Source organism: Chrysochloris asiatica, unplaced genomic scaffold (assembly GCF_000296735.1).
Source record: "Chrysochloris asiatica unplaced genomic scaffold, ChrAsi1.0 scaffold00059, whole genome shotgun sequence".
NCBI lineage: Eukaryota > Metazoa > Chordata > Mammalia > Afrosoricida > Chrysochloridae > Chrysochloris > Chrysochloris asiatica.
In genome coordinates this window covers 15946203-15972609 of record NW_006408577.1, presented here as the reverse complement: position 1 = coordinate 15972609, position 26407 = coordinate 15946203, and the positions used below count along the sequence as shown (strand labels likewise).

The 26407-nt window shown below is 39.0% G+C and overlaps 1 protein-coding gene across 2 annotated transcripts in view; it reads left to right on the top strand.

Annotated features, from left to right (window-relative positions):
• The window catches only part of STAT4 (signal transducer and activator of transcription 4), a 139458-nt gene that overhangs the window by 5493 nt on the left and 107558 nt on the right, over positions 1 to 26407 (top strand). The gene's annotated exons all lie outside the window — the stretch shown is intronic.

The window sequence follows — 26407 nt, the reverse complement described above, 5'->3', positions numbered from 1 at the left end:
TATTATCCAAGGTTTGTTTTTGTGAAGATAAAAAAGTTTGAATGTAAAATACACTATCAGCATGAAGGTGTGTGTATGCTTACGTATATGTTTTGTGTGATTATTACATATGACTTAATTTCTCTGATCCATTCGAATTGAACCCCATCAAATCAGAGATTAAAACGTGAACAATCAGTTTCCTCATTATTTCCCCAGCCCTTCCTTGTCTCTTCCTCTAATGCAATGATTAGAGTTGGTACTGCTCCCATCCATAACTGCTGGCATTGTAGGCATATCTATCCTTTTACATTTTGTTCAAACCTTGCCTTCTTTAAAAATGTTCTTTGGCACTCTCTAGCCTCTATTCTAAAGCTTTAACTCGACAAAGATCTCTATTGTGCATTCTTACAGAGCTGTGCCATGATATTCAGCATATTTTACATTATTGACATTTCTATGTTTGTCGTCTTAAACTACCGGATTCTTAAAACAAGGACTCTGGTATTCAGCTTTGAACTTCCAGCAGCCAGTATAAGGCCTGTTGGAAATGTCCATTGATAAAAGGAATGAATAAATGAAGAGATGAATTAGTGATTTAAATAATGAAGGACAAGCTAATATTGAGCTAAAGCCAGAGGTTCTTATGTAACAGACTTTGAATTGTTAACTGCTATAGTATTTACTGAGTGTCTACAATAGATTACACAGCATGAGAAATGTATTGTGCCATTTCTCAGTCCCCAGTTTACAATGAATACACTTAAAAAATATTGTTCTTAGACTATAATAAAAATAAAAGCTGCTAATATTTGTGATAATTATTGGGCTACTAACTACAATACACCCTCGGAAACCCTGTACAGGGTCGCTATGAGTCGGTTCCGACTCCACGGCACATAACAACAACAACAACTACAAAGTTGGTGGGCCAAACCCACCAGCCGCTCTGTGGGAAAAAGAAGAGCAGTTCTACCCTGTTGTACGGGGTCCCTACAAGCTGGAATGAACTCATTGGCAGTGGGTTTTTGGGTTTTAACATCTGTCGGAGAACCATATGCATTTGTTTTTCTTGTTATTGTTTTGAATTACACTGGACCATGTTTGGCCTTGTAATATCACACACACACACATACACACACAAACGAACCCCCAAACTAGGGGTCAATGCATAAAGCAAACTGTCTTTTATGGGGATAAAACATTAAGCCTTGGCCTCATTCTGCTGACTCATACATAATAATCCTGCATAGGGTTTCCAAGGCTGTATATCTCTACTGGAGCAGAAAGCATTATCTTTTCTGTAGCTGGTGGGTTTAAACTACCAACCTTGGGTTAGCAGTTCAGTGTTTATCCCACAGTGCCACCAGGGCTATTTTGGCTTTAATGCTTTAGTCAATAAGCTTAAAACAGGGGTTGGCAAACTATGGCCTATAAGTCATCTTTAGCCCACTACTTGTCTATATACAGTTTATGGTTAAGAATGGCTTTTACTTTTTTTTTTTTTTTGAATATCACAAGAGACTGTTTTTGTTTTGTTTTTTTAAAGTTTTTATTGTGAATTGAGTGACAGTTTACATGGGAGAGCATCAGCTTTACAGTCATCCTATCGTATTTTGTTTCATTGCAATGATTACAATCCCCTCCATGCATCATCATTCAACAGTATTTGCTTCCGTTCCTTGTGTTTTTTATTTTATATTTTTGGATGTACACCAAAGCACTCAGGAATATATAGGCTTTTATATTTTTAAGTGGTTGAAAAATAATACTTATTGACCCATAAAAATTACATGGAATTCAAATTTCAGTGTCTATAAATAAAATTTGACTGAAACAGGTATGTCATGCTCGCTCATTTATATTTTGTCTGTGACTGCTTTCGTGCTGCAATGGCAGAGCTGAGTAGCTACAGCAGAGACCATATATAAAAATTGTGTGTGTGTGTGTGTGTATTATAGATAATATTTCTCTGGCCCTTTACAGAAAAAAATTGCTGACTTCTGACTTAGAAGCAAAATTTGTACATGTTGCTTTACTAGTAGAGGGGCTTAGATGGAGAACATGGATTCAAATTCTGGCTCTCAAAATTGGCTGTAAGCAAATCACTTACTCTGTCCAGAGTCCCTGTATCTTTTAATATAAATGAGGATGATTATTACCTGATTTTTATGATGAGAGGAAGACTAAACTTTTTATTTTGGCAAATAGTAGATTTTCATAAATGGCTTTTGTTGGTAAAGAAAATAACAATATTTTTTCAGTGTAAATCAAGAATAAGTGTCTTTGTTTCTGAGTCGGGGAAGAACTGCAAATGGTGCTTCTTTACTTTCTAGTTCCAATCTTTAAAATATTTTTTCTATCTCACTATTCCACTGCTCAAGAACTTGCAGTAACTCCCAGCTACATTCCAGGCCAGGCACAAACTCTTATGTCTTGTGTCACTGACCATACAACATCGGAACTCTTTATGCCTGTCCCAAAAATGTCCTGGGGTTCTTCAACATTTCTATCCCAGAAAAGTGAATCCACTTCCTGTTCCCAAACACACCAAGCTCATTCATGAATGACAGTGAACATTTGTCTGTGATGCCCATGGCCAGGAATGCTGTGCCATTGTGCAGTACAATATTTGATTTCTCGGCTGTTGTTTCCACGAGTGTTGATTGTGGATTCAAGCAAAATGAAGTCTTCGACAATTTCAATCTTTTCTCCATTTATCATGATGTTATTTATAGGTACAGTTGTGTGGATTTTTGTTTTATTTACAGTAAAGTGCAATCCATACCGAATACTGTAATATTTGATCTTCATCAGTATTTTAAGTCCTTTTCACTTCCAGCAAACAAGGTTGTATCATCTGCATATCGCAGGTTGTTAACGAGCTTTTCTCCGATCCTGATGTCATGTTCTTCTTTAGATAATCCATCTTCGTGGATGATTTACTCAGCATACAAATTGAATATGTATGGTGAGAGGATACAACAACCTTGGCACCCCCCTTTTCTGATTTAAAACTATTCCGTATCCCTGTGTTTGGTTCTAATGACTGCCCATTAGGATACGTCCAAGTTCCTCATGAGCACTAGCAAGTGTTCTGGAATGCCCATTTGTCATAATGCTATCAATTGTTTGTCATGATCCATACACTCAAAGCCTTTGTATAGTTAGTAAAGTACAAGTTTATATCTTTCTGGGTTTCTCTGCTTTTAGCCAGGATCCATCTGATGATATCAGCAGTAACATTCCTGGTTCTGTGTCCTCTTTTGAATTTGGCTTGAGTTTCTGGCAGCTCCCTGACAATGTACTGCTGCAATAATTTTTGAATTGTCGTCAACAAAATTCTTCTTGCTTGTGGTATCATATTGTTCCTTGATATCCACATACTATTGAATCACTTTTCTTTGGAATGGTTACAAATATAGATCTCTTCCAATTGCTTGGCCAGGTCACTGTCTTCCAAATGTCTTGGTTCCTCCAGCACTTCATAAGTTTATTGAAATATTTCAGTTTGTATTCATTCCATCAATATCTGGAGCTTCATTTATCACCAAAGCCTTCAGTTCAGCTTGGACTTTTTTTTCTTCAGTACCATAGGTTCTACATCATATGCTGCTTCTTGAAATGGTTGAACAACAACCATTTCTTTTTGGTACTGTGACTCTGTGTATACCTTCCATCTTCTTTTGATGTTTTCTGTGTCATTCAGTATTTTGCCTATGGAGTCCTTCAGTATTGCAAGTCGAGGGTGGGTTTGGCTGGTGTTGGCTGGTGTTGACCTTTGATTAGGTGGTATAGGAGTTGTTACTGGCTCTTGCCTAATGGGTGGAGCAACAGAGGGTATGGTTGTGGTTGGGCTGTATGGGCCCAGTTGCTTTCTCCTGTCTGGTGGAAAGAGGAAATAAACCACACACACACAAGAGCACAAAACAGAATAAACAAACAAACAAACAACAATGAAAAGAGAAAATATTAAAGGAGAAAAATAAATAAATAAAAGCAGGTAGCAACCAAAAAAATAATATAATAACTGCAAAGAGAAAAGAGGGACAGGAAAATGGAGCTATGGAAGAGAAAAATAAGAGAGAGAATAAAAGGAAGAAATAAAAAGTCACTTAGAGAAACCAGGGAAAGAGAAGATGAAAAGAGAAAGGGAGTCAAGAATAGTAAAGAAAGATTTGAAAGAGAAAAAAAAAAAGAGGGAAAGCAAGAAAATGAAGAAAAGAAGGAAAAATAAAAGCAGAATTAGAAAGGATAAAATTCAAGGAAATGGAAATAGTAGAAGAAGAAAGAATAAACAAGCAAAATCAATGAAAGGAAAATACCAAAACCAAATCAAAACAACAACAATCACTAAAAAAATCCCAGTGTAAATGTTAGTGAAAAGAGGAGAAAACTCTTCGGGAGGCCCCTGCCAGCCAAGGAGCTCACGAGTGCAGAAGTGATGTGACAGCAGAGTTCCTGGGCCCAGATGGAAGTCCTAAAGACCTAGGTGCTATCAATGTTCAGGACACTCACCCTGGAATAATAATTCAAGTTTAAAAGTTTACTACCAAAACAGCTTCATGGAAGGAACAAATAAGGGAAATGAAACAGAGACACAAATAATTCATGGTAAAGTTCCAAGAAAACCACTACAATAAATGAAAATAGAGAGTAAAAGAAATAAAAATTTTAAAGTACAAACGAAGTCAGTAGAATCCAGATACAATGGGACTTCAAAAAGTTCCTGGAAAAAATATTATATTTCTATTTCAATTTTCCAGGAACTTTTTGAAGTCCCATTGTATATGTTAAGTAAACAAAACTGACAGTGGTAAGGCATGGTGTTTTTTTTTTTTTTTTTGTAAGCATGAACCTAAAACATTAAATAATAAAAAAGATGAAGAGACCAAAGAGGCAGGCTCGGGCTGTCTCAGACAAAAGCTTGTGGGCCTTGGTAAGAAATCTCATCTTATGCTGACTGTGATGAGATGAATAACATGAACTGATTCCTGCTTATAGAAGCCTTTTCTGGCTGTCAAGTGGACTGCCATGAGACAAGAAGAAAGCAGACAGATCTGCTAGAAAACAATTCTGCTGATTTTTTAGAGTGACATACTGTAATCTTTTTCTATTACTGTGGAGTTACCACCTCCCTGAGATTCTAGAAGTTTTTGCTTTATATATTTTGATACTATGAACAGCATAGGTACAAGGTAATAAATATCTTCTTTGTTTGGACTTTCAAAAACAATCAAGGTAAAAAATCCCTTTGGAACTCATTTACTATTTTTTATTTTGAAATTTTATTGTATACTTTCCATTACTATTTGCTAACTGGCAAATTAATCCATTTCTTTATTTTCATATTTTTGGTATCATTTTTACTAGGTATGGTGTGATGTTGTCAGATAAGCACTGGACTGTTATCCAAGGGTTACTGTGAGTCAGAACTGACTCGACAGTACTTAACAACAACTTTTATAAACAACAGCAATGTATCAACATACAGCAAATTTTATTGTTTAGCCAACAAATATTTATTGAGTACGTATCATGTATCAAGGAGCTCTGGCAGCGTAGTGGGTTACAAGTTGTGCTGCTAACCACAAGGTCAGCAGTTCAAATCTATCAGTCACTCTGCAGGAGAAAGAGGACGCTTTAGGCACCTGTAAAGATTTACAGCCTCAGAAACCCTATACAGGGTCGCTATTAGTCGGAACCAGCTCCACAGCACACCCCCACCACCATTATGTATCAGTTAACGATTTAAACACTATAAATACAATGAGGTTTACAGTCTAAAAAGCTCTCAACTGCTAAATTTTGATTTAAAAATTATAGGAACTTCTATAGCTATTTCTAAACAGTCAATATTAAGAAAGAAGAGAAACAGTTATCAACATTTTTATCTCATAATAGAAAAAAAATCAATATCACTAGGAAAAATTCATTCAGGGTTTGGGGTGTTAACTCTGTGGTTAGTCATGCCTCCAACGATGGAGCATTTTTTTTCACAGACGGTGGTAACGATTCTATTAGTGAGAGCTTAAAAGTTGGTTGGTAAGAGGGTATATAAATGTATTCAACCCACACCTTCCCTGCTATTTTCCCTTCACCACAGTGGTCTCTTCCTCAAAGGTCATGGGATTTGCTTGAACAAAATAGGTGTTAGACTGAAAGTGCCTTGGAAGTTGATTAAATGGTAGATTCCTTCTTGTCCATTCTGTAAAATACTCCCGATTTTCAGGTGAAGTAAAATGTTTAACACAAGTTGGATGATTAAAAACAGACCCCTTTTTGTAATACCAAGGGAGAAAAAAAAAAAGTTGCTTTAAATACTTAACCACCATGAGCTGCCAGATCTTATCCTCTACTGCTATGAGATTTCTCAGTTCACTCCTCTTCCTTCCCTTCTGCACACCACACACAAAGCTAAGTGATGACCTCAACCTAAGACCTGAAGAGAATCTTCTGTAGCCACTTTGTGTTAACCCTGAAAAAGCCCTCAGGTGAAGGTTTAATCTTCCATGTCATTTTGCTACACGTGGGTGGCAGCCAGTTTGTGAATCACTCCACAATTATTTTTCCAGCTCCCCCAACATAGTTCCCCAAATATGTTTACCTCTGATATAATCACCTGATGCCAATAACACAACACACATTTTATTTAAAATTAAAAAAATCTTTTTATGAATTGAGTAAAGGTTTGTTATTGTTAAGTGTTGCCAAGTCAATTCCGACCCATAGCGACCCTGTATAGTATAGGGCTTCCAAGGAGCAGCTGGTGACCTTGAACCACCGACCTGACAGTTCAAACAACTTTGCAGTCTGACACATTAGCCCACAGTGCCACATCAGGACTCCCAATGAAGGTTTACGGATCCAATAACCAGTTTTGCGTTCAGCAAATTGTCTGTCATTTCATTGCAGTCACTTCTATGTGACATCAGTTACCATACTTCTTCACTGAGATTCTTGTTTCCATTCCACCTTCTTTCCCAACTCTTCTGAATTTTGTCCTTGGGTAATTGCTGCCCTTTTATGGGGTTGGCCATGTCATGGTGTGTATAGCTCAATAGTGTTGTTGTTCCCTATATACCTATCTACTGTTTGGCTGACATTGAGCTACAGGGTGAGTTCAGTCCCCAGCCTGAAGGGTGACCAAGGGCCACAGACAACACACAGTTTTAATGGCTCAGAAACCTATGCATTGTATCCTTTAAGATGAAATGTGAATTATACAGCAGGTGTCAGATGATAAACAGGAATCCAGATGAGGCAATACAAGATCCTCATCCACTGAAATTTCATTCACTAATCATTTCATGCACATTCCTCAGAAGAACCTAAGTGTGCCTATGACATCAAGAGCCTGCTTGCTTTCTGTCATTGAATCTGTGGTCTCTGTCTCAGTGGAAATATATGGGAGTCAGAAAAGAAGCAGTATCATTTGTTGTTGTTAGGTGCCATTGAGTCTGCTCAGACTCATAGCAACCCTGTGCACAACAGAATGAAATGCTGCCCCGTCCTGTGCCATCCTTACAATCGTTATGCCTAAATCCATGGCGGCTGTCACTGTGCCAATCCATCTCGCTGGGTGTCGTCCTCTTTTTTGCTGACTCTCAACTTTCCCAAACATAATGTCTTTCTCCAGGAAACAGTCCCTCCTAATAATGTGTCTGAAGTAATAGATGATGCCTTCCTGGCTTCTAAGGAGCATCCTGGCTGTACCAGTTTCAGCACAGATTTGTTTGTTCTTCTGGCAGTCCATGGCCCTTTCAATATTCTTCCCCAACACCATAATTAAAATGCATCAATTCTTCTATGGTCTTCCTTATTCATTGTCCAACTTTCATATGCATATCAGACTTTAACAAAGTAGCTGACTTTTATAATTTACCAGATTTTCTATCAAGGTTTATGTTAGAAAAACAAATCTCTCCTTAGTTTTCTGTAACCTGGCACATAATCATCAACTCATCATATGAGGGGCTTCAAAAAGTTAATGGAAAAATGGAATTTAAAAAGAATGAAATTTTTCCATGGAATTTTGGAAGCTGCCTCCTATAACTCCTGTTTCAGATTCTTGCATTTCATTTTCTAAACTTTCCATAGATAGAGACAGAGACAGATAGAAAGAGACTTCCATGTTTAACAGTGGGTGAGGGTGGTCATGGTGTGCCGTGGAATCATTCATAGTGACCCTGTATAGTGCTTTTGAGATTGTAAATCTTTATGGGAACAGAAAGCCTCATCTTTCTCCCTTGGAGCGGCTGGTGGATTCAAACTTCCGACCTTCTGGTTAACAGTCTAAGAAGCAACCCACCGCACTATGAGGGCTCTTTGAAAGACAAGGTAAAAGAGGTGAAACTAGAGGTGTGGAGACTTGTTTGAACATTATCTCAAAGACACCAGGACACTGAGCTAGACTGTGGTAATGGGGATGAGAAAATACTCTGCAGCTGCGAGATAATTTGGAGAATGAATTGATGCAATTGATAGAAAATGGGTGAGAATGCAAGAAATAATAGATGACTAAGGATTTTAATTTTGGTTATTACATGGATGCACAATGAAGATTACATTTGGTGAGGGAATAGGAGTAACAAGATGAGTTTGATAAATGCTAAATGATGTGTAGTAGGAAGTTAATAGGAAGTAACTGGAACTAATGAGTTTATATACTTGTCTGGCTCCTGCAAAAGACTATGAACTTCTTGAGCATGTTCATCTTTGCATTCCTAGTGCTTACTTAACAGAGTTTGGCACACGAAAGAGACTGTGTCTTATTTAATAAATGAAGAATTGACATTGAAATGTGAATACTGCCGTGTTGCAATGAGTGTACCTAAGTAAATGGAGCAAATGCCATGTCATTATTGCAAATGCAATTTAGACAGGATCCATAAGAGCACTTTAGATAATAAGATTTTCTTGTTGAAATCAGCAATTTCTAAGGATAGGGTGGGGTGGGGAATGAGCTGTAGGAAGAAGTGTTTTCAGAGCATAGCACATATGAGAAAAGGTCAGTCTGGATGGGGCCAGAAGAAGGAAATTTCAAGGGAACCATTCAGAGGAAGGAAGGGAGAGAAAAAGCATCTGGGAGCTAAGTTCAAATGCATGAATTCTAAAGGAGTATAGAGTGAAGTTAGAAGAGTGAAAGACACAAGACCTAGAACTAGTCCTTACCTGGAGAATAAATAGGGAGTAGTCTTTCCAAACCAACACCAACTCCCCAGGAACAAAGTCAAGAGCTTCAAGACTTTGAATCCTAGGAATACAAAAGATATTGATGTTCTTTACACAACCAAACACCATGTTTTTATTGGTGTTAGATGTTGCAGAGTTGGTTCTGATTCTTAATTACTCTGTGCACAACAGAACCAAATACTGCCCAGATCTGCATCATTCTCACAATTGTTAATATGTTTGAATCCATCATTGCAACCCATCACCCATAGTCTCAGACCTTGTTGTTGTTAGGTGCCGTCGAGTTGGTACTAACTCATAGTGACCTTATGCACAACAGTGAAACAAGGGCCGGTCATGCACCAATCTAACAATCGTTGCTGTGCTTGAGAAGTTTGCTGCTGCCACTGTGCCAGTTTACTTCCTTGGGGTCCTCTTCTCTTTTGTTTGTTTGATGATCCTCCACTTTACGAAACAGAATGTCCTTCTGAAGGGACTGATCCCTCATGATGTGTCTAAAGTATTAGAGACCAAGTCTCATCATCCTTTCTTCTAAGGAGCATTCTGGCTGTACTTCTTCCAACCCAGATTTCTTTGTTTTCCTGGCAGTCCACGATACTTTTAATGTTCTTCTCCAACACCATTACCTAAATTCATCTTCCCTATTTGTTGTCCAACTTTCACATGCATATGCGCAATTGAAAAAATACCATGGCTTAGGTTAAGTGCACCTTGGTCCTCAAACTGACATCTTTGCTCTTGAATACATGAAAGAGGTATTTTGTAGCTGATTTACCTGATACAATATGTCATTTGAGTTCTTGACTGCTCTTCTATGAACATTGATTGTGGTTCCAAGCAACTTGAAGTTTTTGGCAACTTCAGTCAGTCTTTTCTCCATATAGCATGATGACATTTATTGGTCTAGTTGCAAGAGTTTTTTTTTAATTTTCTCTACGTTGAGGTGCAATCCATACCGAAGGCTATAGTCTGTGATATTAATCAGTAAGTATTTCATGTCCTCTTTGCTTTCAGCAAGTAAGAGTGTACCTTCTGCATATTGCAGGTTGTTAATCAGTGAGTGGAAGAACGTTTGGTCTCCATCTTCTAAAAAATAGCTCACCATACACAGTATTTTTTGGACCTAATTTGTCATGTTTGTTACTCTTTTAAGGAGCCCTGGTGGTACAGTGGTGAAAGCACCTGGCTACTAAGCAAAAGGTTAATGGCTCAGATGCACGAGTCACTCTGTGGGAGAAAGATGTGACAGTTTGCTTCTGTACAAATTATAGCCTTAGAAAGCCTATGGAGCAATTCTACTGTGTCTTGTAAGGTCACTATGAGGCAGAGTAAATTTAATGGCAATGGAAGGGTAGGGGTACAGAGTTATTCTCCCTAATTTTGCCTTTAGGTCTTAATCTCCAACCTTACTAGTCATGAATCAGCATGTATTTTTTGACAAACTACTCTACATAAGGCCTTTTGATAAGTATGTGAACCACTTTGGTTACTAGTCAGAAATAGCCAATTCTTAAAAGTCATTGAGCCTCAAACCACATGAATGTAGCCATGTAGGAGGCTGATCTTTGAGTGCCTGTGGATTGTGTCCTTTCACTAATGCAACATAGTGTCTATCAGGTCTTCTGATTTAAAATCACTTTATTTCTTGCTATGAAAGTGATACATATCTAATGAAGAATGTATATAAAATACAGATAAGCAAAAAGGAAAAAATGTGAACAGTAATTCTATCATTAACTTATCAGGGTAAGTAAGCAAGTAAAGCTACTAAGGTTCCAGTTCATATATGCATGGGTTTGTTCCAAACAAAACATGCTTAAAAACATGTCTCAGAGATCAGTGGTTGACTGCAGACACATTCTCTCAGTTACACATGTGGCTTAGTCTTGTTGCTGTTGATAAGTACCATCAAGTCGATTCTGATTCATAGCGACTTTATAGGGCTTCTGAGGAGCAGCTGGTGGGTTTGAACTGCCAACTTATGGTTCATAGCCTATTGCTGATCTTACAGCACCACACCAGGAATCTTGGTTGTTGTTGTTGTTAAGTGCCATCGAGTCGATACTGACCCATGGCGACCCTGTATAGGATTTCCGAGGAGCAGCTCATGAGCTTGAACTGCCAACCTTGCAGTTCAGACAACTTTGCAGTCTGGTGCATAAACCCACAGCGCCATACCAGGATTCCAGGAATATTGGTAGGTTGCCTTAAAAAAAAAAACAGGTCCAAAAAAGCAGTGACTTCCCGAAAGAGGATATGCCAGGCCAGTAAAATTCGAGGCAGAGAGGTCAGAAAATTAGGACTACTGATTCTGGGAATTCTCAAAGGATAATCTTGATAGATTTTCTTAAAGGAAACTTAGTATGAAGAAGTTTTAAGAAAATGGAAAACTTGCACTAGTGAGTGAACAGGCAGAAAACTTTCACCGAGAAATGTTTTTCCATCATGACAATGCGCCTGCTCATTCTTTGAGGGTTGTTGTTGTTGTTAAGTGCCATCGAGTCGGTTCCGACCCATAGCGACCCTGTACAGGGTTTCCGAGGGTGTAAATCCTTACGGGAGTAGAAAGCCTCATCTTTCTCCGCGGAGCGGCTGGTAGTTTCGAACCGCTGACCTTAAGGTTCGCAGCCCGATTCGTAACCACTACGCTACCAGAGCTCCTTTCTTTGAGGGTAGTCAGAGCATTTTGTTGGAAAACTTCACCCTATCCAGCCTACGTCCCTGATCTTGCCCTTTCCAACTTCTTTTTGCTCCCCAATCTCAAAGAACATTGAAAGGAACATGATCTGAATTCCTCCAGTATGCCCAAACTATTCTTTTGATGTGGTGTAAATTGAAGAGTGCTGAGTTCTTCCTAAAAGGTTGCTGTTGTGAAGTTGTTAAGTGCTATTGAGTGGGTCCCAACTCATAGAGACCCTCTGTAGAGTTTCCAAAGAAGAGCTTCTGGGTTTGAACTGCTAACCTTGAAGTTAGTAATCTAGTGCCTACCCTACATGGCCACATGAGGACTCCCAGAAGGTTAGAGGGATGGAAAAACCACCTTCTGAAGTGTATAGAACTAGATGGAGAACATGTCAAGAAATACAAGCTCTCATTTTTCCATTTGCATTTACTAAAGGTTTTTATGATTTTGTAACAATACTTTTTACATAGCCTCATATGGTGTGTTTCCTACCAATGTTTCTAATTATACATATATTTAAGTTATTTTTTAAATTAGTATTGTTTGTAATCTTTTTTCTAAATAACCACCCTTCAGCATCGTTTTTATCTACCTGTTTATTGAATATTTATTACATTTTCTCATTTTTCACCAATATAAACTAGCGTAATACACATACTTATTGTAAAAATTTCATTCCTATTTGTGATTATTAGAACAGTGGATATTAACCCTCTTCAATAAGATTATATACAGATAGCTAGTGTTGATGTGCATGTAGACTGATATATTAATGGGGATAACACTAACTATTGTGTGAAATTATTGCTCAGTAGGATTTTGTTTATTACACACATAATGTGTTTGTTATTTTGATAGGTAAGATAGTGGTTTTCTTTCTTAGGGCGATTCAGGGATCCACCATCCTTCCAGCAGGGAGCCCAGTTCCAGTGTGATCCACTGTTCCCAAAGGCCCCAATTCCTGTGCAACCAGGAGATAGGAAAAAGGCAAGACTATGAAGTAAATTTACTTTTTAAACCTACTTAGCTCAGAAATGACAAACATCTACATTCCATTAGCAAGCGCTGGTGACAGCCCCTCCTCCTCTCCTCCTGAAATGCAAAGGGATGTGGGGACAAGTGGCCTCTTGCTAGCCTGCCACTTCCACTTCCCAGGACTTACTGAATGCTGTGGGAGAGGAAGCAGGGATTTTAATGGATTTTAATGGTATTCTGCCTCATTTTGGAAAACAGCTCTGCAACACCTTTCAAAGTTTAATGTGAACCAGCTATTTCATTTCTAGATACCCTATGGAAATTCTCACACAGGCAAGGTAAAGGATATGCATACAACATAGCTTTTTGTCTTATTTGTGATAATAAAAGTGTGGAAAGGATTTTAAATATCCATATTTAGGACAACAGTTAAATAAATGGAAATACTTCACATGTTCTATAAAAACTGACTATCATTGAAACCACTTCAATTCATAGTAATGACCTTCCAGGGAAGAATAGAACTGCCCCATAGGGCTTCCAAGGGTAGAATATTTCCAGAAGTGGCTTCAAAATACTGACCTCTTGGTTAGCAGTCAAGTACTTGGTCACTGCGTCACTAGAGCTCCTTTTGTGTTCTATGCAGCCATTAGGAGGGGACGTGGTGGCTCTGTGAAATAAGTACTGGACTGCAAACCACCAAGTCAGTGGCTCAGACCCACCAGCCACTATGCAGGAGAAAGATGAGGCTTTCTGCTCCAGTGAAGATTTATAGCCTCGGAAAACCTATCTAGAGCCACTATAAGTAGGAACCAACTTGATGGTGCTTACAATAACAAAAACAGCCATTAAAATATTAGACCTGAATATACGGAAATGGAAGGGTAGCGCATGTTACTGAAGAACAGGCACAGAACACATCAATATGACTATCCCCAGGAAGTGGGGGCAGGAAGTAGACAGCAGGACTCTCTTCAGTTTTTATCTTTTCCATCTCTTAATCTTAACAACAAGAAGAACAAATCTTTAAAATAAAATTTAAAAATTTAAAATCCTAAATTACGTCAGTAAAAATCCAGATCCCCAGACCCTTTCCCAAACCTACAGAACCAGAAAATTCAGGAAGTAGGCCCCAACATTGACAGTTTCATAAAAGTTTCACAAGCAATTCTTACAAACTGACAAGGTTGAGACCACAGCTTTAGGGTAAATTTCTAAAAGTGGAATTGCTATGTCAAAGGGTCTGAAAAATGTTAAAGCTGTTGATAAGAATTGCCAAATTGTCCTCTAGTAATGTACCAATTGACATTCCCAACAGCAGTGTGTAAAACCTCATTCCATCATCAACACCAAAGTGACATAAAGTGTTTTAATCTTTGCCTGTTTGATAAATGAAAAATAGCATATTTGATTTATTTCAACAGGAACTTTAGTTTCTTGCATTTGTTTCTTTTTGTGGGACACTCTGTCCCATTTATCTTCCTTCTTGAATTGTGTAGATAGATTCATTCCCATCAGTCAGTATTTCATCATAAAACTTACTTGGAGAACTTGTTAAAAAAAAACAAAAAACGATTTTTAGCTATTTACTGATTCAGCAGATCTGGGATGGTGTTTGGGAGTGCAGATAGGATTCAGAGTTCTTACAGAAGAGGTGCATCCCAGGCAGGACCATCACAAGAAAACTGAGTCATGGTGTATTTATTGTTATTGTTAGATGCCATCAAGTTGGTTGCAACCCTATGCCCAACAGAACAAAACACTGCCTAGTCCTGTGCCACCCTCACAATTGTTTTTACATTTGAGCCCATTGCCACTGCCATTGTACCAATCTATCTCTTTGGGGGTTTCCCTCTTTTCTGCTGTCCTGCTTTACCAAGCATATGCACTTCTCCAGGGACATTTAGCACATGCATATTTCGTACTCTTAGAACAGGTGCAGTGTATATTTCTTGTGTATTTGATACTCTTATAACAGATCCAGTGTATATTTCTTGTCATATCTTCTGCCCAGGTCATGTTCCCTTTCTTGTCACCATCCATCAAGTTCCAGCCCAACTCCTGCTCCACCTGCCGTTAAAACCCATATCGATTTCTCCTTCCTTGGGCCTCCCACAGCACTCAGGGGCCAAACAACTCATCCTGACGCTTAATCACACACTGCAATTGCTTTAGATTGATGAGAATTGACTTAAAGTAATAAAGAAATAATCTAATGAAAGTTGTACCAATATAATTTCAGCACAAGAAGAAATATCCCAGGTTAGCCTAAAAAATAATTCTGCAATACATTACATTTGTGTTGGCAATAAGTTAAAAGAAAGGGCAGCAGTTTAGAAGATGAAATTTGAAATCAGAACATCCCTAAAATGTTAGAAATTAGTGCTTCTCTGTCAAAACAAAGTAGAGACTTACTTTTTATCTTTCAAACTGGCAAAGATTAAAAACCCTTGGTGCTATTCAGAGTTGATTGTGGACTGAGCCAAATGGTTCTTAGGATAAGAAAAGTTTGGAAAAGGAGATACCAAGCCCGTGTCTCAACATTGTCAGCATATCAGAATCACCAGAGTCACTTTTAAACTAAGCCATACTCAGACCCACCTCAGAGATTTTTATAATGCTCATCAGGTGACTATAAGATCCCTGGATGGTACAAACAATTTGCACTCAACTATGGACTTCTGGTGTGGCCCTGTAGGATCAGCACTAGATTGCAAATCACAAGGTCGGCAGTTCAAACCCACCAGCTTCTCCTCGGAAACCCTATACAGGGTCTCTATGAGTCAGCACTGACTTGATAACACTTACTAATGACAACAACTAGCCACTATTGTCCAAAAGGGTAGTGGTTTGAACCCACCCAGAAATGTCATAGAAGAAATGTCTGGCAATCTGCTTATGTAAAATTACAACCACTACGACCCTATGGAGCAATTGTACTCTGCAATATGCCTTGAGCTTGAATCGACTCAGAGGCAAGATGTCAGGTAATTAAAAATGTTGTCAAGGTTGAGGCTCACAGTGCAAAGTAACAATCCGTTCTAGATTTTTCATTATTCTTTACCATTTCAACAGAAGGATGTGCTTGAGTTGCTTCTTTAAGTGGAAGTGATGAATTCTCAGATTTATGTCTTTTCAGGCTTTGTATCCTTTGTGAGACATTTGAGTAAATTTACTTTAATTCATTCATTCCACAAATGTATGTTGAGGTGGTTTCTCTGTCAGAAGCACTGGTAGGCTGAAGAACAGCAGGTAACAGTATCCCCTGCCCTCACAAGGTGTATAATCTGCATTGGAAAATAGAAACTAAACGCACAAATGACTCTGTGAATAAGCTTCAGTGAGGTCCTGCTTTATCCAAGAAAGTTAACCAACCATGGACCACACCCAAAGCACGTCACTTGGTCCAAATTAAACTCAATTTACTTAAAGCAAACAAGCAGCAAAATAAAACTCAAAATACGTTTCTAATTCTTTAAGATCTTCAGACTTTAATTCTCATCATTATAGTCCAGTCCTTCTAATTTATTGTAAACCCATACTTACTTTATTAGATTCTCTTCTAGGCTCAGGAATATTTCTATTATAAAATAATGTTTCTCAACTTTCAGTAGGCTCCTTTGAATTATATCTAAGCTGATTCTTCCATATGTAAGCTTTAGATTGCAGAGTAATTGTGCAAGCCCAAGACTAGCTAACTAGAGTATGAATGTATGTCGGCATGTGGTAGAACATATGGGTCAGTTGAGAAGGTGGTGTCAGATCATAGGTCTAAAATGACGGCATTCTCACACCATTGTCCCTTTATCAGTGCTAAGGGGCAACAAGCACATGTGATCTGTGTTTCCCATTGGGAATGAACACAATGAAAGAGCAGGATCAAGATTTCCACTCTGTCAGCTCTGATCTTACCAAGGCATTTCATGTCATGAGTGGGGTACATTCTGAGCTAATATAGTTTTTCTGAAAACCCAAGAACATGAAGTTTTCTCCATGATCTTTTCCATAAATACCTCATTTGATCAGTCTTTTACTCATGCAAGAATTAAGCATTACAACTCCTAATATGGCACTGTAGGATCACCACTGGACTGTGAACCACAAAGTCAATGGTTCAAACCCACCAGCTGCTCCAGAGCAGAAAGATGTGACAGTCAGTTTCTATAAAGATCACAGTCTTTCAAACCTGATGGGACAGTTCTATATGGGCCTGTGGTGGTGACGGTGGTTATGTGCTGTGGAGTCAGTTTTGACATAGTGACCCTATACAGGGTTTCGGAGGCTGTAAATCTTTGTCGTCAGGTGCCATCGAGTCGGAACCGACTCATAGCGACCCCATGCATGGCAGAACGAAACAATGTCTGATCCTGGGCCAACCTCACTACCGCTGCCACACTTGATACCATCAATGATGCCACCTGGCCAATCCATCTCGTTAGGGGTCTTTCTCTTTTTCTCTGACCCTCCACCTTACCCAGCATGACATCCTTCTCCAGCGACTGTTTCCTCCGGACAATATGTCCAAAGTAGGAGAGACGAAGCTTAGCCATCCTGGCCTCCAAGGAGCACTCTGGCTGCACTTCTTCCAAAACAGATCGATCTATTAGTTCTTTTGGCAGTCCATGGCACTTTCAGTATTCTCCTCCAACACCACAACTCAAAGGCATCAATTCTTCTATGATCTTCCTTATTCACTCTCCAGCTTTCGCATCCATATGAGGCTATTGAAATCTTTAGGGGAACAGAAAACCTCATCTTTCTCCCACGGAACTGCTGGTAGTTTCAAACTTTTGACCATGAGATTAGAAGCCCAACTTCGTAAGCACTACGCTACCAGAATTCCTTGTATGGACCTGTTGTTGTTGTTGTTAAGTACTGTGGAATCGGTTCTGACTCATAGTGACCCTGCACAGGGTTTCTGAGGCTGTAAATCTTTATGGGAGCAGAACACCTCATCTTTCTCCTGCAGAACCACTGGTAATTTTGAACTGCCAACCTTGGGGTTAGCAGCCCAATTCATAACCACTACGCTACCAGAGGACCTATACGGTTTGTATAAAATTACTATGAATTGGAATTGACTAAATGGCAAGGGTTTTGGGTTCTTTTGGTTTTTATATAATTAATGTTAAGTGCTGTTGAGTCAGTTCCCATTCACAGAGACCCTGTATAGGGTTTCCACGTAGCTTCTGGTGGATTTGAACCACCAACTTTGTGGTTAGCAGTCTAGTACTTCGCCTGTAGTGCCACACCAGGATAACACTGTCTTATCTAACCTTTTAACATAACCCTACTTGAGTAGGCAACAAGTGACCTAGTATATTGAGCCAGAGTACATTTTGAAGTCCCAAGAATTGATGTGTGTTAATGAATGTAATATTGGTGTAACGTATAGAAGACGTGTATCCAAGGACTTCTTTACTACCTATTCATTGATAAGAAGTCAATGTCTCTGAGAACTGAGATCATCATGTTCTCAGTTCTGGCCCTACATCATATTCCAGTCTGGACCCCAAAATACAGCTGCAGTCTAAAATGTCCATTGAAAATATGGACCTGGAAGTGATCACAGTTTCACTTCAATGGGAGTAGAATTCTGTCCAAATGTTCCCAGATCAGAAAGGACCTAACGAGACACAATAAAAATGACTCATGGGTTTTTTGAGAGTGTGGTAAGTTGGCATCAAGCTCAAGACCAAACCAAATGTTTCCAAAGTGGTAGAGCTCTGCAAGACCTTTAGCATAGTTGGTATGCCACCCTGCACAAATGCACCAAGTAGTGGAGCAAATGGAGGCTGAAATCCAGTCAACACTGTCCTACAAACTTGTATGTTGTGGTGCTTAGATTGTTTTATTGTAAGTCGCATTAAGGCGCTATATTGACTGGCAGTTAATTACCTTAGCTACCTTTATTTAACCTCCAAGATGTCTCAACTCGGACACACTCTGTTTCTTGAACTGGTTTGCATTGCCTGTGAACCTGACTGATGTAATAAGACATGTTGTTGTTGTTATGTGCCGTGGAGTCAGTTCTGACTCATAGCAACCCTGTACAGGGTTTCCAAGGCTGTAAATCTTTACAGGAGCAGAAAGCCTCATCTTTCTCCCATGGAACAGCTGGTAGTTTCGAACTGCTGACTTGCGGTTCGCGGTTCACAGCCCGATCCATAACCACTACGCTACCAGAGCTCCATAAGACATGACCACCACCTAAAAAACCATTACTTAAAAACAAGGAGAACTCAGCGTAGGGAAACAACCATTCAATGTAGAAGTGTATTGCTGAGACCCAAACCTGTGATCTTGTCCAACTTCAAGCCTTTCTACACAGAGTTGGATAATGGATTCTGCCAACAGGACAAAGAATGAGACTTCTTTTTGCTTCATGAGTGCCATGTGAGTGACAGGTTAGGATGCAAATACTTAAAAACATTAATTTAAGCACAGATGAAATGCATTAATAAAAGGAAGGCCGCCTTTGTACTTAATCTGAAATAAAGTCTTAACAAGTAACCTTTCTCTTATTCTGCCTGAAGTAAGGAGAAAACATTAAAGGACACACACAGGTTAAATGTGACTCCTCCAGAGATCAGATCAAATCACACTTCTTCTCTGAATTTATTCCTAACCTCAAGAAAAGAGAATCATTGTCTTCTATGAGCTTTGAGCAATAGCTTTGTTCTTGTCATTAATAAAGCAGACATTTCATGGATGCTTACATGTCTATGTTTTCTGTTAGGCTGTGAGAGTTTGGGAACAAACTGTCAGGCATCACACTGACAAATGATTGGTTCTTGGTGAACTGATTTTGGTGATTTGACCTGGAGGTGGAATTATTTCTGTTTCAATTTTGGATCCCCAGTATCTACCAGTATCTGGTATTGTCAAAAAGATCAGATGTTCCATGAGTTTATGGAACTGAAAATCAGACAACTAATTTTCTTTTCTATTTATAAATGTGATGTACTTCCATGCTCGTTGTAAAAAGAAAAAAGCCAGAATTTAATTTTTTATTCTTTTTTTTTTTTTTTTTGAACATTTTATTATAGCTTGGGTGACAGTTTACAAAACAAGTTAGTTTTCCATTGAACAATTTACATACATTTTGTTTTGTGACATTAGTTGCAATCCCCTTAATCTAATAGCACTCTTCCCACTTCCACCCTGGGCTCCCTGTTTCCATTCGCCCACCTTTCCTGCCTCTGCCTGCCTTCTGAACTTTTTTTTTAAGCAAATGCTGCCCTTTTGGTCTCCTATGTTGACTGTTCTCAGGAACATATTCCTCCCAGGTGTCATTGTTCATTTGACAAGCCTGTCCTTTGTCTGAAGGTGATCTATAGGAGTCGGTTCAGTTCCAGGTTTGAAGACTGTCTAAGGGCCATAGTCTTGAGTCTCCACCAGATTTTATCAGACCAGTAAGCCTGGTCTTTCTAACAATTTTGAGTTTTGTTCTCCATTTTTCTCTCACTCTGTCCAGACCCTTCAATTGTCATCTCAATCAGAGTGGCCAGTAGTGATACCCAGGCACCATCTGGTTCTTTTGGTCTCCGGCATGGTAAAGGCTGTGGGTTTTTTTTGACTAATTGTTGTCTTGCGTCTTTGATCTTCACTCTCTTTGTATTGGAGAGGGAGACACCAATAGTTCCATCTTAGAGTGACACTAGAAATCTTTTAAGTCTCCAGTTGTCACTCACCAAAGTAGGAGGTAGAACACTGTTTTTATGGACTGTGTTATATTATGCCAATTGACCTAGAGACTGTAGTCCTAAACCCTCAAGCCCAGTGACTCTCTCCCTCAAGGTGTTTGGTTATGGTCAAGAAGTTTGCATACTTTTGCCCCCTATATATATGCTCTTCTATATAAGTGTGTGGAAGGAACTCTGGTAGCATAGTGGTTACAGATCGGGTTGCTAACCTCAAGGTCAGCAGTTTGAAACTATGAGTGGTTCCACAGGAGAAAGATGAGGCTTTCCACTCCAGTAAAGAGTTACAGCCTCGGAAACCCTACACAGAGTCACTATGAGTCAGAACCAACTCCATGGCACACCACCACCACCATATATGTGTGTGGAGTCCTGGTGTGGAGCAATAGGATAAGCACTCGACCTCAAGGTCGGTTTGGACTGCAAGGTTGGTGGTTCAAATTCACCAGCTGCTCCTTGGAAACCCTATTCAGGGTAGCTATGAGTCAGAACTGACTCAACGGCACACAAAAACAAATATGTGTAGCACATACAAATACCTATGTATAAATACCCTCTCTCAAACGTCCTGGGTGTTCTCCCATATATCATCAGTCAGCTTGCATATCCACCTTTGTATCCACTCACAAATTAGTGTTTGTTTATTACTGTTATTGCAGGATTGTGTATGTACTAGTATTTACCATTATTGAGAACTGGTCTTTGTAAATCACGCAAACTAAAGTATATCAGTTCTGAAAACAAAAGGTAAAAACAGCAATGGTGACAATACAAAAACAAAAACATTTGACATTTTAACAGAGAGGATGGGAACATGCCTTCCTATTACTCCGCAAAATAGTGGTTGCTAAACTGAACTAGAAGCAGAACTTCATTCTCGTCCATTTTCATATTGTTTGTCTCCCCACTTTAAATTCTTATCTGCTTCTCCAAAGGACATCCAATCCTCTGCACCTCCTGAGAGCCTCTGTCACAACACTGCCGTCCTTGGACAGATGAACTGTGTTGGTAGGAAAGCTTTTGACTGCAGACGTAATTTGGTGTTTTGGTTTAAGAACAACTCTACAGACAGTGATATCATGTCTGATTAGATAAATCTTAATGGTGTTCGCATTAAAATTGACTACATAATTTTTAAATGCTCAGCTGCAAAATATGCAGAGAATGGAAAACCAAAACTATGCAAATACGAGATGTGACTTCCTGTTAAACTTTATGGAGGAGGTGAGACTAGAACAATGAGAGAAAATATCCTTAAATGCTCCTGTTTGTTATAGTGTTTCTCTATTTGGTTTCACCACTATTCTATGCTGTACACAGAGTGTACTGTACTATCTGTTTATTATACTATCGCTATAAGTGTCTTAGAAAAATAGCACTTTAAATATGAAAGAGACTTTAGAAATAATGACTATGGATGTAACAAACAACTAGCAAAACTTATTTTTAAGGAAAGGAACATTCTCTTGACACCTGGTCTCATGACTTGGACAAAACTTCAGGTTACAAAATTTTCTAAATTTTTTGTTTTGTTCTCATTTTAAAGATCATGTCAGAAACAATAGCAGATAATGCTTGAGAATTTTTTTTATTGCTTTTCATTGATAATTATTTCCCTGTCTGTCACAATTAGTTGGGTATATTAAGTCTAAAAAGTTATTTACATTGTAAAACAACCTGTGGCCCAGACTAAATTATAACAGTAACTTCCTGTATACCTTGCCTCTGGTCAGACCACAGCTTTCTTCAGAAACATTGTATTTTAAATGTCAGGTTTGATTAGCACAAACTCTAGGGGAACCTCTTGCCTGTGGACGCTGAGTAGAAGGAAAAGATGTATTAAAAACATATATAAAAGCATATTCTATACAGGGTAGCTATGGGTCGGAACCGACTCGATGGCACTTAACAACAACAACAACTATATTAATCACTTTTTATAGTTTAAAAACATTGAACATTTATATACATCCTCTATGACAAACGTACTTAAAAAAAATGTTTATTGTGAATTATGTGATAGTTTACATGGGAGAACATTAGCTTTACATTCATCCTATCGTATATCATTTCATTGCCATGGTTACAATCCCCTCCATGCTGACAAATGTACTTTTTAAACATTAAAGAGTTCCACAAATCTTCATTATACTTTTCCTTTCTTTCTTTCTTTTTCAGTATCCTTTTAAAATTTATTTTAAATTGAAAATTTGCTTTTTTGGTTTGGGCATTATCCTATACTATATATATTGTTGTTAAGTACGGTTGAGTTGGTTCTAACACATAGCTACCCTGAATAGGGTTTCCTTGGAGTGGCTGGGTGGTTTGAAGTGCCAACTTTTCAGTTAGCAGCCCAGTGGTTACCCTACAGTGCTACACCGGTACTCCATACATGTGCATTTATACATCCTAGAATAATGGTTAAAATTGTACTATATACAAGGTATACTACACTAAGTACTTTCATTATGTTACTTAACTTCCAGAACAATCCTGTGAGGAAGTAACTGCTCTTTCTCCCACTTTACAGATGAGGAAATTGAGGTTTAGATCACACAACTGTAAAAAGTTGTATAGCTAGAAAGTGAGAGAAATATGATGTAATCTGTTTTCCTAATGTATATATTACAAACATGTAATCTCAAATTCTGCCTTTCTCTTTCTCTAAAAAACTACAGATTATGATAATACTTAACAACTCGACTAATGGGCTCAAACATAACAATTGTAAGATTGGTTCAGGACTGGGCAGTGTTTTGTTGTACAGAGAGTCATTATGAATGAGAATGAACTAGATGGTACCTAACAATAAATATGTATGATGGCATACAATAAATACATAGCAAAGTGTCCAATTTTTCCTTTTTTCTTTTGAAATAAGTATGATGCGGCTGCTGTCAGATGCTGGCGAGTCCGACCCTACGTACAGCAGAACGAACCACTACCCAGTCATGCTCCACCCTCACGACTGTGACGTTTGAGCTCAGGACTGCTGCCACTGTGCCAATCCATTCTCATTGTGCAGGTCTTCCTCTTTTTTTTGCTGACCCTATAGTTCACCAAGCATGACGTCCTTCTCCAGGGACTGGTCCCTCCTGATAACATATCTGAAGCATGAGAGACAAAGTCTTGACATCCTGGCTTCTAAGGAGGATTCTGACTGTACTGTACTTCTTTCAACACAGATTTGTTTTTTCTTTATGAGTTTTTATTTTGTCGATTTGAGCTGCTATGAGTCAGAACTGATTTGACAGCATTTAACAACAGTTAGAGAGAATCATACATTATGCACTCTTTTTTTTTCCAACTTCTTTCATCCAACATAATAATTTTGAGATGTACCTATTACTGCACACATCAACGGTTCATTACTTTTTATTGCTGCGTAGTATTACATGGTATGGGCATACCACAATTTATATCCATTTAAAATAGTTATTTGTATACTACAATATGCAAGAAGTAAAAGAGCAAATCAAATGATAAAAGTCCATATTATGCTGTGCCCTCATTTATACTTTAATCATGATCGTGCATGTTTTCCTGAAATAGTAAGTATCTGCTTAAACTGAAAAAGGGTGGAAGAGTAAGATAGAGAAGAGAGGCAGGAAAGATAGAGATAGTCCCTCAGAAGTAGTATCTCTTGTCTTCAAAATCACAAAATTATTTCAAATACTAACTCTTACATGTTGTTGTTAAATGCTGTAAAGTTGGTTCTGACTCAGAGTGACCCTGCATAGGGTTCCCAAAACACAGCTAGTGAGTTTGAACTGCTGACCTTTAGGTTAATAATCATGCTCATCCTACAGGGCGTCTTATATACATGCATACAAAATCTGTATACAAAGTAGTAAAATCGCTTGGCTGCTAACAGAAGGTAGGTGATTCTAGCCACTCTCTGGGAGAAAGATGTGGCAGTTTGTTTCTGTAAAGATTTACTGTCTTGGAGACCCTATGGGGCAATTTTACTCTGTCCTGTAGAGTAACTATAGGGCTACTGTGAACTCCTGGTGTGTCACTGTAGGATCAGCACTGAACTTCAAGCCATAATGTTGGCAGTTCAAACCCACCAGCTGCTCCTTGGAAACCCTATACAGGGTTGCTATGAGTCGGTACCAACTCAACAGCACTTAACAACAACCTAGTGTCTCTATGAGTCGGAATCAACTTGACAGCAAGTGTGTTTGGTTTCTTGGTATAAATAAAGTACTAAATTTGAAATTCTACATTTAAGATAATTCCATATGGTAATAGAAACTATAGGAATTCTCCCATTGATACAAATGTAACCATTAAAGTTCATGCATCTTTTCTTTGGTAACATGTTGTTGTTGTTATGTGCCATGTAGTTGGTTCCAACTCATAACTACCCTGTACAGGGTTTCCCAGGCTGTAAATCTTTATAGGAGCAGAAACCCTCAACTTTCACCCGCAGAACAGATGATAGTTTCGAACTGTTGACCTTGAGATTAGCAGCCCGATTCATAACCATCACACTAATTGTTGTTGTGAAGTGCCGTCGAGTTGGTTCCAACCCATAGCGACCCTGTATAGGGTTTCCGAGGAGCAACTGGTGAGCTTGAACTGCCGATCTTGAAGTTCAAATGGCTTTGCAGTCTGGCGCATTAACCCATAGCGCCACACCACGACTCCACTACGCTGTTGTTGTTGTTGTTGTTGTTAAGTGCCGTAGAGTCGGTTCCGACCCATAGCAACCCTGTATAGGGTTTCCAAGAAGACGCTGGTGAGCTTAAACCTCCAACCTTGAATTCAAACGGCTTTGCAGTCTGGCGCATTAACCCACAGCGTCACACCAGGACTCCCACTATGCTAATAGTGGCTAGTAAATTCTGCCACCATGGATGTATTTATACCACCAAAACCACACAGATGTCTTTTTTACTTTTTTAACTAACTAGCAAACACGAATGCCCATGATGTCAGACAGACTTGGGTCTGGCTTCCCTGAGCCTCTCAGTTGCCCTTTCTTGAAGGACTGCAGGAGCACATGGCACAAATCCTTTTTTCCTGAAGACTTCCTCAGCATCTCCAGCAATTTAAGAACTGCTTTCATCCTTTCCTGTTCTAACACTTTTCATATACTTTCCTCACAATGACTATCACAAAGCTAGTCATGTAGTTACCACTTGGATTCATGTAAATAAAGGCTTGAAGAAGACCTTTTCTTCCTTTCATTGACATCAAACCAAATCCATGGTTGTGCAGATTGAGAAATGAGAGGAACTGCTTATGACCGTGTTTGCATGGCAGGCATCAGGAGAGTGTCCTTGAGGACTGAGGGTGTTGTGCTGGCAGCGTCTACCACAGGGCCTTGTGGAGGGGCCAGTGGTTGGGGTCTAGGTGGTATGTAACAACTCCTATTGGACACCAGAGTTTTGACTTTCGTGGACTTTCCTATGAATGGGGAACCCTGGGAAATGCAACAATTTATTAAGGGTCATACAGCCTGATTATAATGTTGGCATATCCTCAAACGTTGTTGTTGTTTGGTGCCATAGAGTTGGTAATGACCCATAGCGACCCTATCACAGCAGAACGAAACACTGCCCGATCCTGGGCCAACCTCACCATAGTTGCTACACTTGAGTCCATCGATGCTGCCACTTGGCCAATCCATCTCATTGGGGGTCTTCCTCTTTTTCTCTGGACCTCCGCCTTACCAAACATAATATCCTTCTACTGTGACTGGTCCTTCCTGACAGTATGTCTGAAGTATGAGAGATGAAGTTTGGCTATCTTGGCTTCCAAGGAGCTCTCTGGCTGCACTTCTTCCAAAACGGATCAATTGGTTCTTTTGGAAGCCCATGGCATTTTGAATATTCTCCTCCAACACCATAACTCAAAAGCATCA